The 18605-nt window shown below is 38.9% G+C and overlaps 1 protein-coding gene across 1 annotated transcript in view; it reads left to right on the top strand.

The window, feature by feature from the left end:
• Positions 1–18605, top strand: part of LOC309505031 (uncharacterized protein) — a 109439-nt gene that overhangs the window by 64459 nt on the left and 26375 nt on the right. The window lies entirely within an intron of this gene.

The raw sequence follows: 18605 nt of genomic DNA, 5'->3' as shown, positions 1-18605 counted from the left end.
ATAGTTACACAAGCACACCCAACTTTTGCCATATTTTCCCAGCACATCCTCTGTTTCCCATGCGTGCACTAGATTTATTTCACTCGTCTTAAAGCATCCTGTCCACTATCTAGCCGGGATCATTTAGATGCAGCCTTGGCACTTCACCAGGCGAGGTCACTGTTACTGAAGCTTTGAGTAATGAACCCTTTTTCAAAACAATTCTTCAAAGTGATTCAGTTGCCCATCACTAGTGACAACTGTCAAAACCAGCAAATTCAAATGAAATGCCAGAACCACTCACCCTCAGGTCACACTGGGCTGTCAGTGACAGCATTCCCTACGGTCATAGCCCAATCTATACGTTCCACAGGAAAACCTCCATAAACATTGTTTAATGAAAGGCCTACCTTGGCCTGCTCAAGGGCCTAGGACCAGAGCTTCAAATTTAGAAGGGGTCCCTTCTAGGCAATGTGGCTAGGGAACCCAAATGAGCCCCAGCCAATCACTATTCAGGGGAGTATACTCACCCGAAATACCACCAGGAAGGCCTGACCTGGCGTCACTTACATTGAACACTTCAGTCTGGCCAACTTCCTGTCTGTCTGAAGACAGAGCCTCTGGACACTTGCCTTTAGGTAAGGCATCCAACCCGAGGGACTGCGAAGCTGACAGTGAACCACTCGGCCCAGATCTCAGAGACGGGGTATCCCGGAGAACATGACTCAGCATAGTGCTTACAACCCTTGCTAGCGAGGGGAGTTTCTCTGCTCGATCCACGGATCTAACCTGCATTTGTGTTTCCTGTAGCTCAAACAGTAGAGCGTTGGCACTGCCTCAACACGAGTGGGACCCGAACCACGAGGTCCAGACGCTGAACCTTCTTTGCTCGAGAAGAGGGCCAGACGAGAGCGGAGAACTGAACTGCCTGTGCGTGCTCTTCTCCCAAACAAAAAACGCACAGCTCGTGTGTGTCACCCAGCGCCAGATATCTTGGGCATGGGTTCGCACACTTCTGGAAGCTTTGCTTCTTCTCGAGTGCATTTCATTCTTACTGTAATTCTCAAGCGCTTTATAGACAGAACAGTCCCTGAAGACAAAAAAGATGATTTTCATGTTTGCAAGGCGCCCTTATATACTCCCAGGTCGCACGTTAATGATTCATGGGTTGTCGCCGGTCAATAGGATTACCGTGATTTGATTGTGATTTCAAACACCTGTCACGCCTGAGGTGTTCCACTTAGCGTCAATCGACGCAGTGCAAGTTCCCTTTCGAAAGGGAACTGAGGAAAAACAAGGGCTTAAATACACAAGGGGGGCTAATCAACAGAACAGGGAACAGGTGTGAACTAATTAGAAACCATGGAAACTAACTAGTGGCGTGAAAATGAGAACAAAGAAAACAGGAACTAGAACTAAGGGCAAGTTTACACGACAATGATATGCTTAAAGCGGACAAGTTTTTCCTTTGAGTTTTCCCGCGTATAGACGAAACCACTGTCAAACCGATTCCCATTCACACGGATCCACGAAAACGACTAAAAACGCTGTATTCTGCAGCCAGGCCATTAGATGGCGATGAAACACTATAGACTGAACATGTAATAAGCATGTGCATGATGTCATTGTCTTCACAGATTCGCGTTTTTGTTGTTTACAAGGTGACGCTTTGAAACCGGTTTTCAAAAGTTAGCATTTTCAGCTACACAAAACGCCATTGTCGTGTAAATGAATGGCCAAAACGCATAAAAAGATTTATGTTTTTAATTGAAAATGGTGTTGTGTAAACCAAACCAAAACACTAAATCAAACCAAAACACAATGGGGCAGTGTCCCGGACAGGGTTTAAATTAAGCCAGGGGTAGGCCTTAATCTAGAATAGTTTCTGAAACACAGATTAAGTACAGATTACTAACGTATGTGGCCTGTTGCATACAACTGTTCAGTTTCTACCCAGGTAAATTTGAGATTAGTTTGAACAAACTCAGTTTTTTTGGGGGCTCACGAAAGTGGATTGGTTTTTCAGTGTGGGCTACGTTCAGACTGTCAGTCTAAATCCGATTTTTTTACATATCCGATTGAAATCCGATCACAAATAGCTAATGTGAACAGCAAAAAATCACATGAAACAAATCCGTTTCAAGCTATAACTGTATGTCTGATGATTGCACTTCCTCTTGATTCTAAACTGAACTCAAATGGCACTGAGAATTGGGTAAGAGACAAACATAAATTACTTAATTGGGAACTTGAGAGATGAAACCATGCTGATGACCTGGGTCTGTGGTGGAGTAGTGAATCTGATGTGTAATTAAACTCAAGGTTCTGTGGGATGCGGACTGGAATGATTCCATTCCTGGAGCTTCCGAACAAATGGGTTTTTGGGGTGCGGACTGATGGGGCAGTGAACCCGAGGTTACCCGGGTCCATCGGAGACGTCCAATAGATTCTTAGGTGCGCCAAAAGAACACCATAGACACAATGTAATCACCATGGGAAAATCTCTGAGTAAAACTGGGAGTTGTGAAAAATATGATACACCGATGTTTTGCCAGAAGAGAAGTTTATCTATCTATCTATCTATCTATCTATCTATCTATCTATCTATCTATCTATCTATCTATCTATCTATCTATCTATCTATCTATCTATCATCTTTTTACTCTTTTAATTCATTTCATAACCGTTTTAATTACCCTTGCTTTTATTTTGCTTTTATTTTAATTCCTTTCTGTAAAGCACTTTGAATTGCCATAGTGTATGAAATGTGCTATAAAAATAATATTGTCTTGTCTTGTCTTGCCTTGCCTACATCCATATGTACTTTGAAATCCTATTCAAATCACATTTCTGGAAATCCGTTTCAGTCTGACCGCTCTGACCGGATTTTGCGTGGATTATGCGACATTCTCACGCCACATAAAATGTAAATGTCAGACGTTGTTATAGGAAACATGCTGAAAGTCTCTGCCAAAACAATGCTGTGTTGTTGCAAAGTACCAGACGAGCAGAACATGACAATATAACGGAGACATATTTTGAAACCGGCGGAGACGACAGCACGGAATAAAGCCACTCATACCAGCCTCACACGGTTCTGCCTCAGAAAACGCAGTAGTCCAGCGCGCCGGCTACACATTTCTATGCTGTAAAATTAAAATAAGACAACATCTCTATTGCAAACCCCTCCATGTGGCGGTTGTTGTAGGCCTACCAACGCAACGTCATTGCCATAGAAACCAATGCAGATATTCCGGAAAACGAAAGAGCTGCATGGACACAGAAATGGGATCTGAACAGTTGCGATACACAGTGTGGACATCAATAATTTTAGATCAGATTCCAATCGGATTCACAAATAATCAGATTTGGACTGACAGTGTGAACGCAGCCTTCCGATACATGGCTAACCTGCTCTGGAGCAGGATTTATTCTGGGTTAGAGATAGCAGACCAAAACTGGACCAATAGTGATGTAATGTATCTGATGCATTAAAGCCATTCCCCCTGTATCTATCACTCCAAATTAAAGCAGTTTAGAGTGAAAGAACTTTACAGACAAAATTGCCTATCTTTTGCTGCTAATTATTTATTGTATTTATTTTATATGAATTATATTATACAAGTGCTGGTCATAAAATTAGAATATCATCAAAAAGTTGATTTATTTCAAGAATTCAACTTAACAGGTGAAACTAATATATTATATAGACTCATTACATGCAAAGTGAGATATTTCAAACCTTTATTTGTTATAATTTTGATGATTATGGCTTACAGCTTATGAAACCCACGAAATCAAAATCACAGACAATTTGAATATTACATGAAATCACACAGTAATTACACAGTAATGCCATGGTCATTGAACCAGGTTTTGGTTCTTTTGGCAGTGTGGGCAGGTGCAAATCCTGCTGGAAAATGAAGTCAGCATCTCCATAAAGCTTGTCTGCTGAAGGAAGCATTAAGTGCTCTGAAAATGTCCTGGTAGACGGCTGCGTTGAGTGGACAGCACAGTGGACCAACACCAGCCAATGACACGGCTCCCCAAACCAACACAGACTGTGGAAACTTCACACTGGACTTCAAGCATCTTGGATTGTGTGCCTCTCCATTCTTCCTCCAGACTCTGGGACCTTGGTTTCCAAATGAGATACAAAATTTGCTCTCATCAGAAAAGAGGACTTTGGTCCACTGTGCTTTATTAAATCCAGAGTCAACGCAGCCGTCTACCAGGACATTTTCAGAGCACTTCATGCTTCCTTAATTTTCCAGCAGGATTTGCACCTGCCCACACTGCCAAAAGAACCAAAACCTGGTTCAATGACCATGGTATTACTGTGTAATTACTGTGTGATTTCATGTAATATTCAAATTTTCTGGGATTTTGATTTTGTGGGTTTCATAAGCTGTAAGACATAATCATCAAAATGAACAAATAAAGGCTTGAAATATCTCACTTTGCATGTAATGAGTCTATATAATATATTAGTTTCACCTGTTAAGTTGAATTCTTGAAATAAATCAACTTTTTGATGATATTCTAATTTTATGACCAGCACCTGTATTTATATTATATCAATTTATATCAAACTTTGCTTTTAAATAATATAAATATATTAAATGCAAGCTTTAAAATATAAGATTTAAACAGATTAAGTGTATTCTTTTGAGCTCTTTGTGAAACTATATAAATGTATAATAAAATATTTTAGAGTTAATAGCAAACTCTAGATTAAACCTGTGTTGACAGAGAACATTTATACTGAGCGTTGTTAACCCGCCGAACCTGATCCAAACCAGGTTGGATTTATATGGGTTTGTCCAACTTTAAAGTATTACCTGGTGACCTCTAGTCATTTGTAATAATTGCGGAGGTTGTCTGTGATCTTAATCCCATGCGAATCGGCCATGTCTGTAATTTGTCAAGTAAAAATTCCCCCGCAAATGACCTACCATATTTCACCAAACACCGAGGTCCTGTGATAATATTAGTGATTTGGTGGGTTATTAGTTAATATTGTGATTTGGTGGGTCGTATATCATTTTTTCAAGTTTTTTGTTTCCTGTGCGCTTTTTTATCCATCTTTCGTGAAGAATGGTTGGAGTGTTTTGATAGTATTTTGGGTGTTGGGTCATATCGCTATACACCATGATACAATACAACTATACAATTTGCAGAAAGAGAAAGCTGAAACCATCAGAAGAGCAAAAACAAAAAGAATGATTAGATGGAGATGGATGACATGTATAGCAGCATGCGGTAAGGGACATTCTTCTGTTTATGATATATCATACAGCTAGACCTATAATAACGACAAGACATTTCCAAGCAATAGCCTATTGACATCATATCCGGGAGATAAGTCAGTAAATTCGAGTAAAATCACAGGCTTCGCTTATCCCGTGCGAATGCGCCACACGAAATTCAGATGTGGGTGGGTAATTTCTAAATCACACTAGGTCCCCAGATAATACTAATCCAGTGCGAACAGGGCTTAATCCTACTTTAAAACTCAGAGTTTGTTCAACTAGCTTCATGCAACAGGCCTCTGGACTAAAGAGTCCTGGGGCCGTATTCACAAAGCATTTTATCTTACCACTAGGAGTACTCCTAAATCGCACTAAAAGATTTTAGCTAGGAGTTTTCTCTTAAAAGTTATTCACAACGCCTTTCAGACCTACTCTTAGTAAAGAAAAATGAAAACTCCTAAACTAAGAGAGAGTCTTCGTTGCTATGGATGACGTCATTACTCATGCACGAGCTTGACTGAAGTGACCACCTTGATTGGCTGATGATTGTAACGCGGGAATGATTCCAAACACCTCCCCTACGATGATGAGTGACAGGTGACAGGTCTGAGAATGCGTGCGCTACACAAGTAGTGCGAAGGACGGAAGATGATGAATAACTGAATAAATAGCCTAAATAAATAAAGAGTAAGGCAAAACAAATATATAGTAGCCTAATGAAACATATGGATTGATGCAATATCTTTGCAACATTATTGAATTAATCTGTCTCTATATGCCTCTGCCTACGTTTGCAAAGAGAAGAACATTTTTGATTCACAATGAAACGTTACAATTAGTTTACATGCAATGAGTAGCCTAGTTTTGGTTGTTGTTGGTGGCGTTATTGCATCCAATGCAAAATTGTTCCCTCGCGATTGGAAGCTCCTGTAGCCGCCGCATACGCATTTCAAAACATCGCAACGTGAAATGCCACAAAAAGTGGTTTGTGAATAGGTCTTAGTGAGTTAGGAGTCCTCTCGACTTCTTTTAAGCTGTCCCAGGCTTAGGTGCTACTTTTAGGGCTAAAATGCTTCGTGAATTACTCTTAGTCAAAAAAATGAGGAGTCCTAAAGTTACGAGTGACACGGCCATTATTTTTAGGAGTTGCTCCTAAATTCGCCAGTTAGGAGCTACTTTTAGCCTTAAAATTCTTTGTGAATACGGCCCCTGAACTAAAACAAGGTTAATTTAATTCTATAAAACATGCAATGAACCAATACATTCTTAAAATTACATGGAACTGAGAAGCAAATCCAAAATGATGGCAGCAGAAAAACACTGCAATAAAAAAATAAAAAAATAAAAAAAACATATCAGCTCTGGAATTAAAGAAAAGGAATGCCTGAAAATCTGTCTGTAATGAATTCTATATAGATGAATCATTGATGAAACATTCATCACAATGAGTATAACCGAAGAATATAGTTCTACCTGAAAGACTCGGGAGATAGAATGATGTAACAAAGCATTCATTTATTGACAGCCCAGCAAGCAATTATTTATAAAGTTCTTTGGCGTCCCCCCCCTCCATAATGCATAATCCGAGGGTAGCGGATCTGCATTTCCTGCCTGAAGACAGGAAGAATATTCTTTTATACAGCAAGTATTAGGACATGATTGGATAGATGTGAAGGTAATAAGTGACGTAGTAATTGAGTCTTCCTGGCAGAACTTATGCTAAAGCTTTCATTTCTGATGTGCAGGAAAAGATTTTAGAGCTTCACAAAGTCAAGAAAAAGCACAAAATAGAAAGTAAAAAAATGTAAGAAAATAGTGTGAAAATTTACATTTCAACCATCAGGGTAATAATTAAGATGTTGTCTTAATGCAGTGGTTCTCAATTCCAGTCCTCGTGACCCGCTGCTCTGCACATTTTGTATGTCTCTCTTATCTGACACACTCAGTTCAGTTCATGGAGTCTCTCCTAACAAGCTAATGATCTGGTTCAGGTGTGTTAAATAAGGGAGACATACAAAATGTGCAGAGCAGCGGATCACGAGGACTGGAATTGAAAACCACTGTCTTAATGCAAGGCAAGGAGGATAGTTTGAGTGGCAAAGACTCTCCAATGATCACATGCAGATAGAGAACTGCAGAAAATCAAAGCTCATCTAGCGTAAAGTTCTGCAAGGAAGACTCAATGTTACGTCATTCATTACTTTCTGGTCTATCCAATCACTATCTAATACTTAGAGTATAAAATATTGTTACTTACACATGTCTGAGTTCACAGATGATGATGCAAACATTCACCTCCATCCTCTCCACCACCACCAGGATGGTCCCTGTCCTCACCTCCCCGGGGGTTGGCTGGGCCCTGCTTTCATCTTCAGGCAGGAAATGCAGAGTCCGTTACCCTCTGATTGTGAGCTACGGACGGGGTCTGCGCCAAAGAACTTTACCATCCAATATTTTTGTTTTCATGTTCTGGTCTATTAATTAATAAATGTAATTGTGATATCATCTCGCCTTCCGAGTCTTTCTGGTAGAAATAGTTATGTCTTGGGGTCAGAAAAAATAAATAAAAAATTATATATGTGTGTGTGTGTGTGTGTGTGTGTGTGTGTGTGTGTGTGTGTGTGTGTGTGTATGTATAACTTCAATGAAAGGTTAGGTTTTTGTGATTTATTCTCTGAATTTTTTCTTCATATATGCCAAGGGTGCTTGTAATTCTGACCATAACTGCAATAATCCAGGTAATACAATTATTATTTTAAAACACAAAGTTAATCTGAAGTTAAACCTGCCTCCTGGAAGTTTTTTTTATTTAAACCTCAATTTAGTCCTGGAGTAGCTCTAGCATTCCTCCAGGAAATCAGCTTATTAAACTCTGGACTAAGTCTAGGAATATTTAAAACCATGACAGAAAAAGTCATGTGTGCCATTTTAGTCTAGAACTTCTCTGTCCGGGAAACTGCCCCAATGAAACCACATACATGTGAAATATCTGCTAACACTTTAATTTGATGCTCCCCGACAGACATTCTAAGTAACTTTGCAGGTACATGTCAACTTATTCTACTAACCCGAACCCCTTTTTCTATTAACACTAACCTAATGGTCTACTAACACCGGCCTAATACTAAGAGTTAGTTGACGTAGTTGCAAATTAATGAGAGTTAGTTGGCATGTAGATGCAAAGTTACTGATAGTTAGAAGAATGTCTTACTGTATGTGAGCTTTCGGAATAAAGTGTAACCCAAGAGTTTAAAAACAATCATACAATAAACAGGAATGGGAAAAACAAGAAATATTGTAATTTGCACAAAACTGATGTCTCCTCGTTCCACGGTGTGCACTTCCCTAAAGGTTATGCCAACTCTTTTAATCCCAGGAAATGTGTAAAAACTCCACATAAATAATTATAAAATGCATAATATCAAGAACAATAAGGACACAGTTTTGAAATGCAGGAATGGAGAAGCACTATCGGCTGTCTATCACACTGTTCAACGACACAGTTTGCATGGCTCAATTCCCATTGAAGGAGTTAGGATGCTGCACATAAGGCATATTTTGCAGGAACTGAACAGCATCTCTCCAACACTGCAGTCCAGACACCTGAATAGTGTTCAACCCAGTTCTAATGGCCTTCTCCATCATTTGATGAATAACTGCAGCCATGACCAACAGAAAATGAACACAAACATATCTCTTTTTTAAATCAAAATTAGTTTGTAGCAAAGCAAAGGGATGTTTAATTTCAGTAAATCACTAAATTTGTATGCGGTTAGAGAATGAGATGCACATGTTGTGCCAAAATATCCCATGCAAAAGTGGCGCGACTGTTTAGTGAATCGCCCCTACGTGCCATTAGTATTATAGGCTTATGTTTTATATTTGAGTGAGATGTATGATTCTAACCCTCTGTGAGTTCGATTTCGCTATTGTCTCTGCAGCGATCTAACAGTTCCTGAAAACACTGTAACATCCCAGTCTGTCAATCATAACCTTAAATAATAATTTCAAAGGCAGCTTCCTTTAGCTGTCACAGACACAAAACCTTTTATTCCTGTTTTTTTGTTGAAAGAACCCCTCAGGCGACGTGCAGATGTGAAAGTGGCACACGGAGGCACAAGGTACTGCAGGAGATGCTTTGTAAGTGTTTCCAGAATTCCACAGAGCGCTGCTGCGCTGAGGCATGTGGACTAGAGTTGGTGGAAATAGGGGGAAGGGTGCTTGATGTCCCATAAACCTATTAATAGACAATGCACCTCCGGGAGAGAAGGCATGCTCCACTGCCCTTCACTGAACTATTATAGACAAGTTGGTCCTTTGAGGAAAAGCAATTCTGATGTAAAGCAGCTAATATAACAAGAAAGTAAGTGAAATAAAGAATAACGTGTACCTTTTTAAGCCCTATAAGATATCTGTGTCTTGTGTATCTTAATTTAAATTAAGTTTTTAAAGTTTTTTAAAAGGATGTAGAGAGATGTTCCTATTTTAAACAGAAAATGAAGTAATTTGTTACAGAATAAAATCTGAGAAAAAAATCTTGTCCAAGACTTTGGTCGATTACGCTGTCCAGCCCAGCCCGGACACTGTGATTTTGCCAAGTAAGACATGTTCCTGGATCAACATATTTTGTTGATCCTGGAACAACATTCCTGTCCAGGAATTTAGTTCTAGCCCTAAACCCAAGTATCCCTACCCCTAAACCCAACCCCATCAATCCCATAAATTCAGATTGAAATGATTAACAGTGAATAACACTGATGTAGAAGCACCTAACCCTGGTTGTAAGCCTAAACTTGACAAACTATAAACTTGTCCATCAAATCTGATTGGGTGATTGGAATGTTGTTCCAGGATCAACAAAGATATTGATCTAGGAACATGTTGTACTTGGTGAAATCATGTTCAGAATCTTATATCTTGTAGTGTGTGATGCACCACTATTTTCAGATAGTGTGTGCATGTTTGAGATTTGAGGGAAGACATACTCTCCGTATGAGTCTGACGCAACCAGATTTCATTATCGGTTAGGATTTTAATACTCCTGTAGTCTGAACCTAGTCTGGCTATCACCAGACCAAGGACAAATTTTTTAGACTGACCATTGGTCTGGAGAGTCTGCTATGTATTTTCTACTGCACAAGAGGTGTGATCAACGGGCATAGTTTAAATGACGTACTTTGAGCGACGCAAAAACTCCAGACAGGCAGGGAATGTGTAACATAACGTGTTGATCAGCGGTTTGCAGAAGCAGCAATAGAATCCAGCGATTTTTGCAGGTTGTGCAAAAAAAAAAACATGAAAATTAGTGGTATTTACACCCACTTGAGCGATTTGTTTGCTAAAAAGAAGCCATTAAGCATCGTCGAGAGGTTAAAAGCAGTTGGACAGAGCCGTAGCGGCTCTGGAATTGGATTGGATTAAACCCGCCAATAGCGCGCCAGGTAGATAAGCCAGTTTGTGATTGGTTCCTGCAAATTTGTAAAGGAAGCAGGATAGATCTATGTGCAGGTTTCCAGCCTGAGCTGCAGGGCGAAATCAAATCGCCGTCAGATCAGGCTGGGTTTACCCAGTCGAGTCTGAACCCATCTTAATCAAGACTCAATCGAGGTAATTAGTAAAAATGATCCTTAGATTAGACAAATAATGATAAAAAAAAAATAACTAAAGATTGAGAGTAGTGAAGTGGTTTTTTACTTAGTCTTTCAAAGATCTAAGAACTGCAGCCTTTCTGTCAAGATGTACTCTGATAGTCTAATTGAATTAAGATTATAATAATTTAATTTTAAAGCACAGCCACCACAAAATCAGACTGTTTTGAGGTTAAATACAGATTTCTGGATGAAATTATTTTTAAATTTCCAGCACTGGAACACATTTTTATCACTCGCCATGGTGGCAAATCTCAGACAGTTTGTTGCCTAAAGCTTTCAGCGGCAATGTGGATTGATGTAATTGGCAGACGTGGTGCGCAGAAAATTCAACCAAGAGAGCCAATCAAAATCAAAAGCATCAGAATAGCATCGCTTTGACTAAATGACCTTTAAATGGCAAGAGGTATTGTGCATATCAAAAACAGACAAAGCAACAAATTAATGTTATTCAACATATACTAGCTTTTTACAGAAAATATTCAGATGTTAACCACTTTTGTAATCGTTAACATTTTCATAAGTAACTGTAATTTAATGACTTTTTTTTTCTTCTCAGTAACTGTAAAGGATTACAGTTCATAAATAAATCAAGAGAAATGTTCAGTGAATATTTAGTCCACAAAATCCTCAATTGTGTGGTGTCATTACGATTATTTTACCGCTAACGAATGAGTCGAAGCCTCCCTGATCCCAAATCACAAACATGTTTGATATTTTCCAGACAGCAACATAGTGTCGCTCAGATCCGGCCCACATCTGGTACGCGTGGGATTCACATGTACCAGATGTGGTCCGGATCTGGGCTGACACTGTGTTGCTCTCTGGGTTACGGCTCATGACCGGGCTACATCCGATGGGATACCCACAATAGCCAATGAGAGCGAGCGAGCTTCACCAACCGATTGTTGCGTGCTTTTACAGCTGAAACATGGCAATCACAAACATGTCACAAAAATGGAGTACTGTGAAAGAAGATCGTCTTCTCAGCCAAAATTTCACCCATATTCTTTACTTCCTTTTTTGTTTTTTCACTGCAAAACAGAACGTACGACAGGCGAACCAGCTGACGAAAGTCGATGGTCCTTTATATTTATAGTCTAGTGTGTGCGTTCGGAGGATTATAATGTTAAAAATCAGTTGAAGTCTTTCTTATGTCTGTGGTCTCCCACAGTCTAGTGTGTCCTAGGCCTTAGCGGATGTATGACGTCAGTTCTTCTCAGGTTCACACTAACTGTAACTGTATGAACATGTTCTACAAAAGTGATATTTTGTTATCCAACGCAATGTCATTCATAGATTTTAAGTGTAGCTTAAGTGTGTCAATCTACAGTGTGGCAGCTAAACACAGAGACATGAATGAAGGAACTGGGACAAAATTGACTGTTGTGAGAAAATAAGATCGGGCATGTTTTGAACATGCGCTGCGCTCACTGCGTGTGTTTGTTATCAGCACTGTGCAGATCGCTCACCGCAACTTGTACCTCACCCTGAGACAACAATCATCCCAGAAAGAGCAATGCTGGAACAGACTTCAGTATTCCAGAGAGGCTTTATTATCTTTTAAGTCAACACAGCGCAACATGAAGGGACATGAAATTTCCTTATCGAAGTGTTGAATGTATAAAACATCGGTAATGTCCTGTGGCCAAAATTCTATAAATAAAAGAAGAAATCTGAAATATTAATTACCACCACATATTTATGAAACACTTTGGAAAACTCTCTATACAGGTCGCTTAAGTATGGAGTAAGGACCCACTACAGTACATGTGCACTGGGAATCTTTCAAAAAAAGAACATGGAACAATGTAATGAAGTAACCTTTGTTGAGTGGCATCCCGTGCTCGCTGTTATTAATAGATAAAAGGAAAACTGTGTATGTGCCAGTTATGTTGAAGAGGAGGACATCAAAAGACACGCTTTTCAGCATTTATTAATAAAAGATTAGGACAGACCTCCTCATAATGGACTAGAAAGCCAAGCTGGCTTTTATTACCATTTTTGGTCCCACATTATATTGTTTTTTTTAACTACTATGCACTAACATTTAAATGAATCATTTGACAATGCACTTATTTATGGGTGGATGACATGACATGCAATTCTACCTGTCCATAATGTCATATACTAATAAAAATGGGTATTTGTTAAAAAATATATACCTTTATCTTGTTCCTCTGACAAGATATTATTACAGCATACCATAGCTGTAGTTGGTGTATACAGACCTCTACTTAAATTGTTTATCTAAACATCAAAATTGTCATATGGTGTGACTGTCTGGGCTATGTGTGAAAACTTATTGAAAATACACCCAATGGAAACACATCAATTTAGCAAAAACTCCTAAATAACTGTATTCATAGCCTCATAAATTTCTGAAGGTCAAAAACATTCCCTTCACCCCCTCTTCCCCGATCTCTTCTCTCCACATGTTGAAACGACCTGAAATTCACTCAAAAATCTATATGGTTTGATGTGAACAATTATCATACAACACTATACAATATTTGATATCATTTGAAATGTCTCCAACATTTGACTAATTGTAGTTTGATAATATTTTTACTGTTTAACAATTATAATTGTTGTTACAACACACTCTCTTCTAATTTTAAAATGTTAATGTTGAATGTTCTTGATGTGAGATGGTTGATTTACTCATATTTCTCAGTTTCTTAAATAACATTTAAAACGTTTTAAAATGATGATGACTTTTATTCTTATTTAATGTTAACTGAATTGAAGTAATTGAATGTTGAATGCATATAAAATACACTTGCATTGACAAATTGTGGTGTGCTGCGGTTCATCAAATAGTGTGTCTATATCATTTGGAGTGACATTCAGAATTGTGACAATAAAAAACTATTTTTAGTTATAAATCATGAAAAAAGTCAATGGAACACTAGAGAAACAGTATCAGCAAGAGTCACAAGCATTTTGATAAATTTATAACGGGGTTTAACATAATTAATATAAAATATCTGGAAAGGCTGAGGAGAGATGTCTTACTTTGCATGATGATTTAGAAAAATAATACAACATCTAATGAATCTGATTTTTTTTTTTAAATCTTAAGATAGTAATGATAAAGATTTATGGTGAAGTTAGTTACTTAGGGAGAGTATATCCCATTTTCATTTTATATAGAATAAGTTTTATGTCACACCATATGACAATTTTAGGCACGAATGCAACAAATTGGTGAATAAATCCAATTTCCAATACAAAATCTAAAAGACCACATATATTCTTGGAAATTCAAGAGTCAGTACAACACAACTCAATATTTTCTAAGCCTAATATTTGATTAAAAAATATAAAAAAAATATAAAAAAAATCAGGCTTATTTGTCAACCACCCACATATGTTTTAACATTGCACTTATATTTAAAAAATACCTGCATGTAACTACATCTGTTATGAATTTCTGTCATTATAAATACACCGTTGACCCTCAAACCGAACCATACCAGCAAACCTGTCCTAACATTCCCCTTATCCACAATCAATATCAATAGCAGAAAAAGTGTTTTGCAATACAACATCAACACAATAAGTGCATTATATCTAACAATTATTATTATTTATTTATTAGTTTTTTTTTATGTAAGTACATAATAGTTAAAGTGTGACCTCATTTTTACTAGATATATCAGTAGTTCTGGTAAGACTTTACAAAAAGGTTTCATTTGTTGACATTAATGAAGCATATTAGTTAACATGAACAATACGTCTACAGCGTTTATTAATCTTATTTAAACGGGACCTGTTATGCAAAACATAAATGAATATTTAATACTGTTATGTTTGAACATAAATGTGTGTCAGCTGTGTCTGTACACAACCACCCTATATTGATTAAAATCCCGTCCCTGTCCTGTTCGCGGTACCCATGTACTCGCCTCAAGTAGCCAGTAAACACCTGGGACCCGTGTCTCACTTGCTGCACCATTCCCCTCCTTAAGACCAGATACGTGCAGCTATCTCGCTCCTCAGGTAAGTTACCTAGCTAGTGAACCCTGTTGGAGTTCCTCAAGGCCCCTGTGGAGACGTCTAACGCCAGGCCTAACATATGTAGGAACACCAGTGGTTGATCCCTGTGCTAGGCTAGGTGCCCATATGTTGTTATCCCTATAGTGATTCCATATATGTATTCTTCCACGGTACGGCTTCCCTGTCGGCGAGCCCATGTCTTTCCCTTGGCAGAGCCCACTCTGCCATCTCTGCCAGTATTGACTCCCCCCTAACTAGGCCAGAGCGACCCCAGAGACCTTCCATATGTAGCACTGCCCTAATGGCCAGTTCATATGTGTAACTTTCACATGACACCTCCCTACGGCTAGGATGTGGTCTCTGTAGCGTTCCTTTCCGTTTGGAAAAAGCACGCTTTCCCAGTGTTATCCAATAGTCTCACTGAGTGGGTCAGAAGGAACAGCAGTGATCGTACTTTCCTGCGTAAAGCCCTGTCCCATCTTCCGCCCAAATAGGTGCTAGGGGATCAGGTGGCTTATGTGGGTCAAGGGAAGGGGCAGCAATAGTGGCGCTTTGGTCGGGATCCCAATTCGTCAGTTCCGATTTGAAGTAACGTTGAACGTGACTTAATGAACGGGGAACGTTTCAGTTACATATGTAACCCTCGTTCCCTGAAGGAGAGAACAGAGACGTCACTTCCTGTTGCCACAGTTGCTGTACCACCATTGATCTTATTTATACCTGCGCTGCGGGGAGAAACGCGTGCGATGCAAATCTCTCACGCCAATATGCATTGGCTTGTTTAGTTGAAGGTTATTGGGGTCTCAGGTGAGATCCCAATTCGTCAGTTGCATTCTGATGTAACGTCTCTGTTCCCTCCTTCAGGGAACAAGGCAGTCCTTCCAGAAAAATGCGGGGGGTTTTTGTGATTGTTGCGGGCAAAAATCCTTGATTATGCGGCACGTTTTCTTAAAAAATGCAATTGAATATGCGGGATATTTATGCAATTTTATCCGATGAAATTGCGGGAACTTGCAAAAACTGTGGTTTGATAAAAAAAAAAAAAAGTGATTCCCCCAACACCCTGTTCTCACTAGGCTACTACCTTAATGTAAAGAGTCATTTCTTATTACTTCCTATGATAAGCAAGCATACTACATCACAGAAAGTGCTGGGAATATTTAAGTTCTCATCTTGTTTTATTTCAGACCTTAATAAACACATGGTTCAAACTTACAAAACATTGATGAGTCAAACAAGTTCTTTAGCTTCACAAAAGGAATATGCTACAACTTCTGTAAAAATTTATAAAAAATAAAAAAATAAAAAAATGTGTGCTTCCTGTTTTACAGAGGTAGCTATACAAAATACATCTATACATCTTCTGTTAAAATAAGTGCTTCCAATGCACAAAGTGCAGGTTCTTACTGTAACGTAAATGTACATACTACTAATATACTTACAACTGTAACAACGTCACTTCATAACGTTCCCATGGCAACAGGGGGCAATGGCTGCTCTTGTGTGAAGTAAACGCAACATTTTTCAACTTTCTGTTAAGATATATGTGACTTTTTTGCAACGGAAATGCGGGGATTATGAAATCATGCAAGCCCTGCATATTTTGCGCACGGAAATCTGCAAATTATGCGGCGTATTTGAAAAAATCCTCCGCATAAGTATGCGGATTTCATGCTTGTGCCTGTAACTTTTTCAAGTTACAAGAATGGACTTTTAAGTGTCTAAATTTGTATTTTGTGAGAGTTTTTAAGAACTCTCAAAGAGGGGACTGAAGGATTACAAATTTAAGAATCTATTTCAGATATGCTTCCTTACATAACATCACGGTGAAGAATACTGATTTTAGCTTTTAAGGTTAAGATGTCAGCAAAGTTGCAATCTCTATTGTGTTTTAAATGAGTCAGATCACTGAGATTCTCACCTTTCGGAGCCCAGACATTGAATCGTTCACCTTTGTCTTTAATGGCTCTGGGATGGCCCTTGGAACCGGAGTTCCTGGCCAATATCAGCATTTGAATAGGTATGCTGATTAAATTGAGACTGCCGGTCTGGGGCGGTTCCTTAACCTGTATACTCATTTACATGCTTTGTTTGAATTTGTCTCCACCTTCAAAAGTCCCTCCTCCTAAAATGCCTATAAAGACACCATGTAAATGTATATACTTTAGATTATGTTGGACGAAACCGCAGCCGCGCTCAAATAAAGAAACTCTTCTGTTTGAACGTGATCCCAACTGTCTCCTGGTCTCTGCTTCGATAAAAGAAAACTTTACAACAGATGGTATTGAATTATAGGTAATTTTGGCATTGAATTATGCGATCGCATAATCGCGTTTTTCTGGAGGGACTGATTAGATTTTTTAGCTATTCTGGATTGTTTTTTTTTCTTTGAAACACATCATAGTTTTCTTATGGCAACAGGCCTGTATATTTTAAGAACGTTTTTAGGGATACTTTACCTCTGGAACGATGAATGTGTATTTAAAATGGGTCATTTATGTAGTAGAAATGTGAAATTATTTTTGAATTTGGAGCTTTCTAGACTGAGAGAAGCCAGAAAATGTATTTTTGGCTCATGTGGATGAAAGACAACAACTCCTAGAATGCACTTGCTTCGCTGCCCTACGAGGCCACTCCCAAGCCACGCCTACCGGTAAGAGAGCGCAGTTAAACAACAAGGCTAGGCTACTAGTTGACTCAAAACTTAAAAGACGCCGTTTTATCGTGAGTCTCCGTGACGAGTCTGCCCGGGATTTCGAGATCGCCCAAAATGTCCGGGATTCGGCTTTTGCGTTCTACAGTCACCATTCATTATGTTTACTGTGGCGAAAATGGCGCGAGGCCGGTGGCGTGATTAACAGACACTGCATGAAAAGTGGGATTTTCGACAGTTACCGGCGCTGTAGATTGTCGTGGAAGTTCAGGTTTACGACTGCAAACGGCAATTTACAGGCAACACTGCAAACTGTCGGAAATTGTCGGAAATTGACGTGGGACTTGCTTGCCCCGTGACCCCCCTCCCTCTAATGCTTTAACATGTAAATGAGACTGCTGTGAGCTTTACAAATGCAAATGAGGGTAGCAGGGGGAGTTTTATCCCAGGTGACTAAAAGGTATTAACTTAATTCTAAAAAAAATACAATACAATATTTATTTATAACGCACAATTAAAAACAGCCAAGGCTGACAAAAGTGCTGTACAGGGCAATAGATAAAATGCAGGGCAGAAACAGGACAATAAAAAAAAAGGCAATAGTTGTATCATAGTCAAGGGGTATTAAAAGCAAGAGAAAATAAATAAGTTTTGAAGATGGAAATTGAGGGAGCTAGTCTGATATAGAGGGGTAGACTGTTCCAAAGTTTTGGGCCTGCAGTCGCAAAAGTGCAGTCGCCTCGTTTTTTAAGTCTGGATCTGGGCACGATAAGAAGACAGTGATCACTGGATCTCAAAGTACGAGATGGAGTGTACGGGCAGAGGAGATTGGTCAGATATTGGGGGGCCGGTTTGTTAAGAGCTTTATACACAAATAGTAAAATTTTAAAAACAATCCTGAATGTGACAGGTAGCCAGTGGAGTTTGAATAGCGCTACCACTTTTGGAGCAATGCACAACATGTTGCAGAAATTTTCACTGCCCTTTTTGTGATAGCAGTATTATTAAACAGACAAAATGGTACAAATTGAATAACCACATTAAAATCCACTTTAAAAGGCTGTTGTTCAT

The sequence above is a fragment of the Leuciscus leuciscus genome, assembly GCF_965113295.1.
Source record: "Leuciscus leuciscus genome assembly, chromosome: 8".
Classification (NCBI taxonomy): Eukaryota; Metazoa; Chordata; class Actinopteri; order Cypriniformes; family Leuciscidae; genus Leuciscus; species Leuciscus leuciscus.
This window is presented reverse-complemented; position numbering and strand designations above follow the sequence as displayed.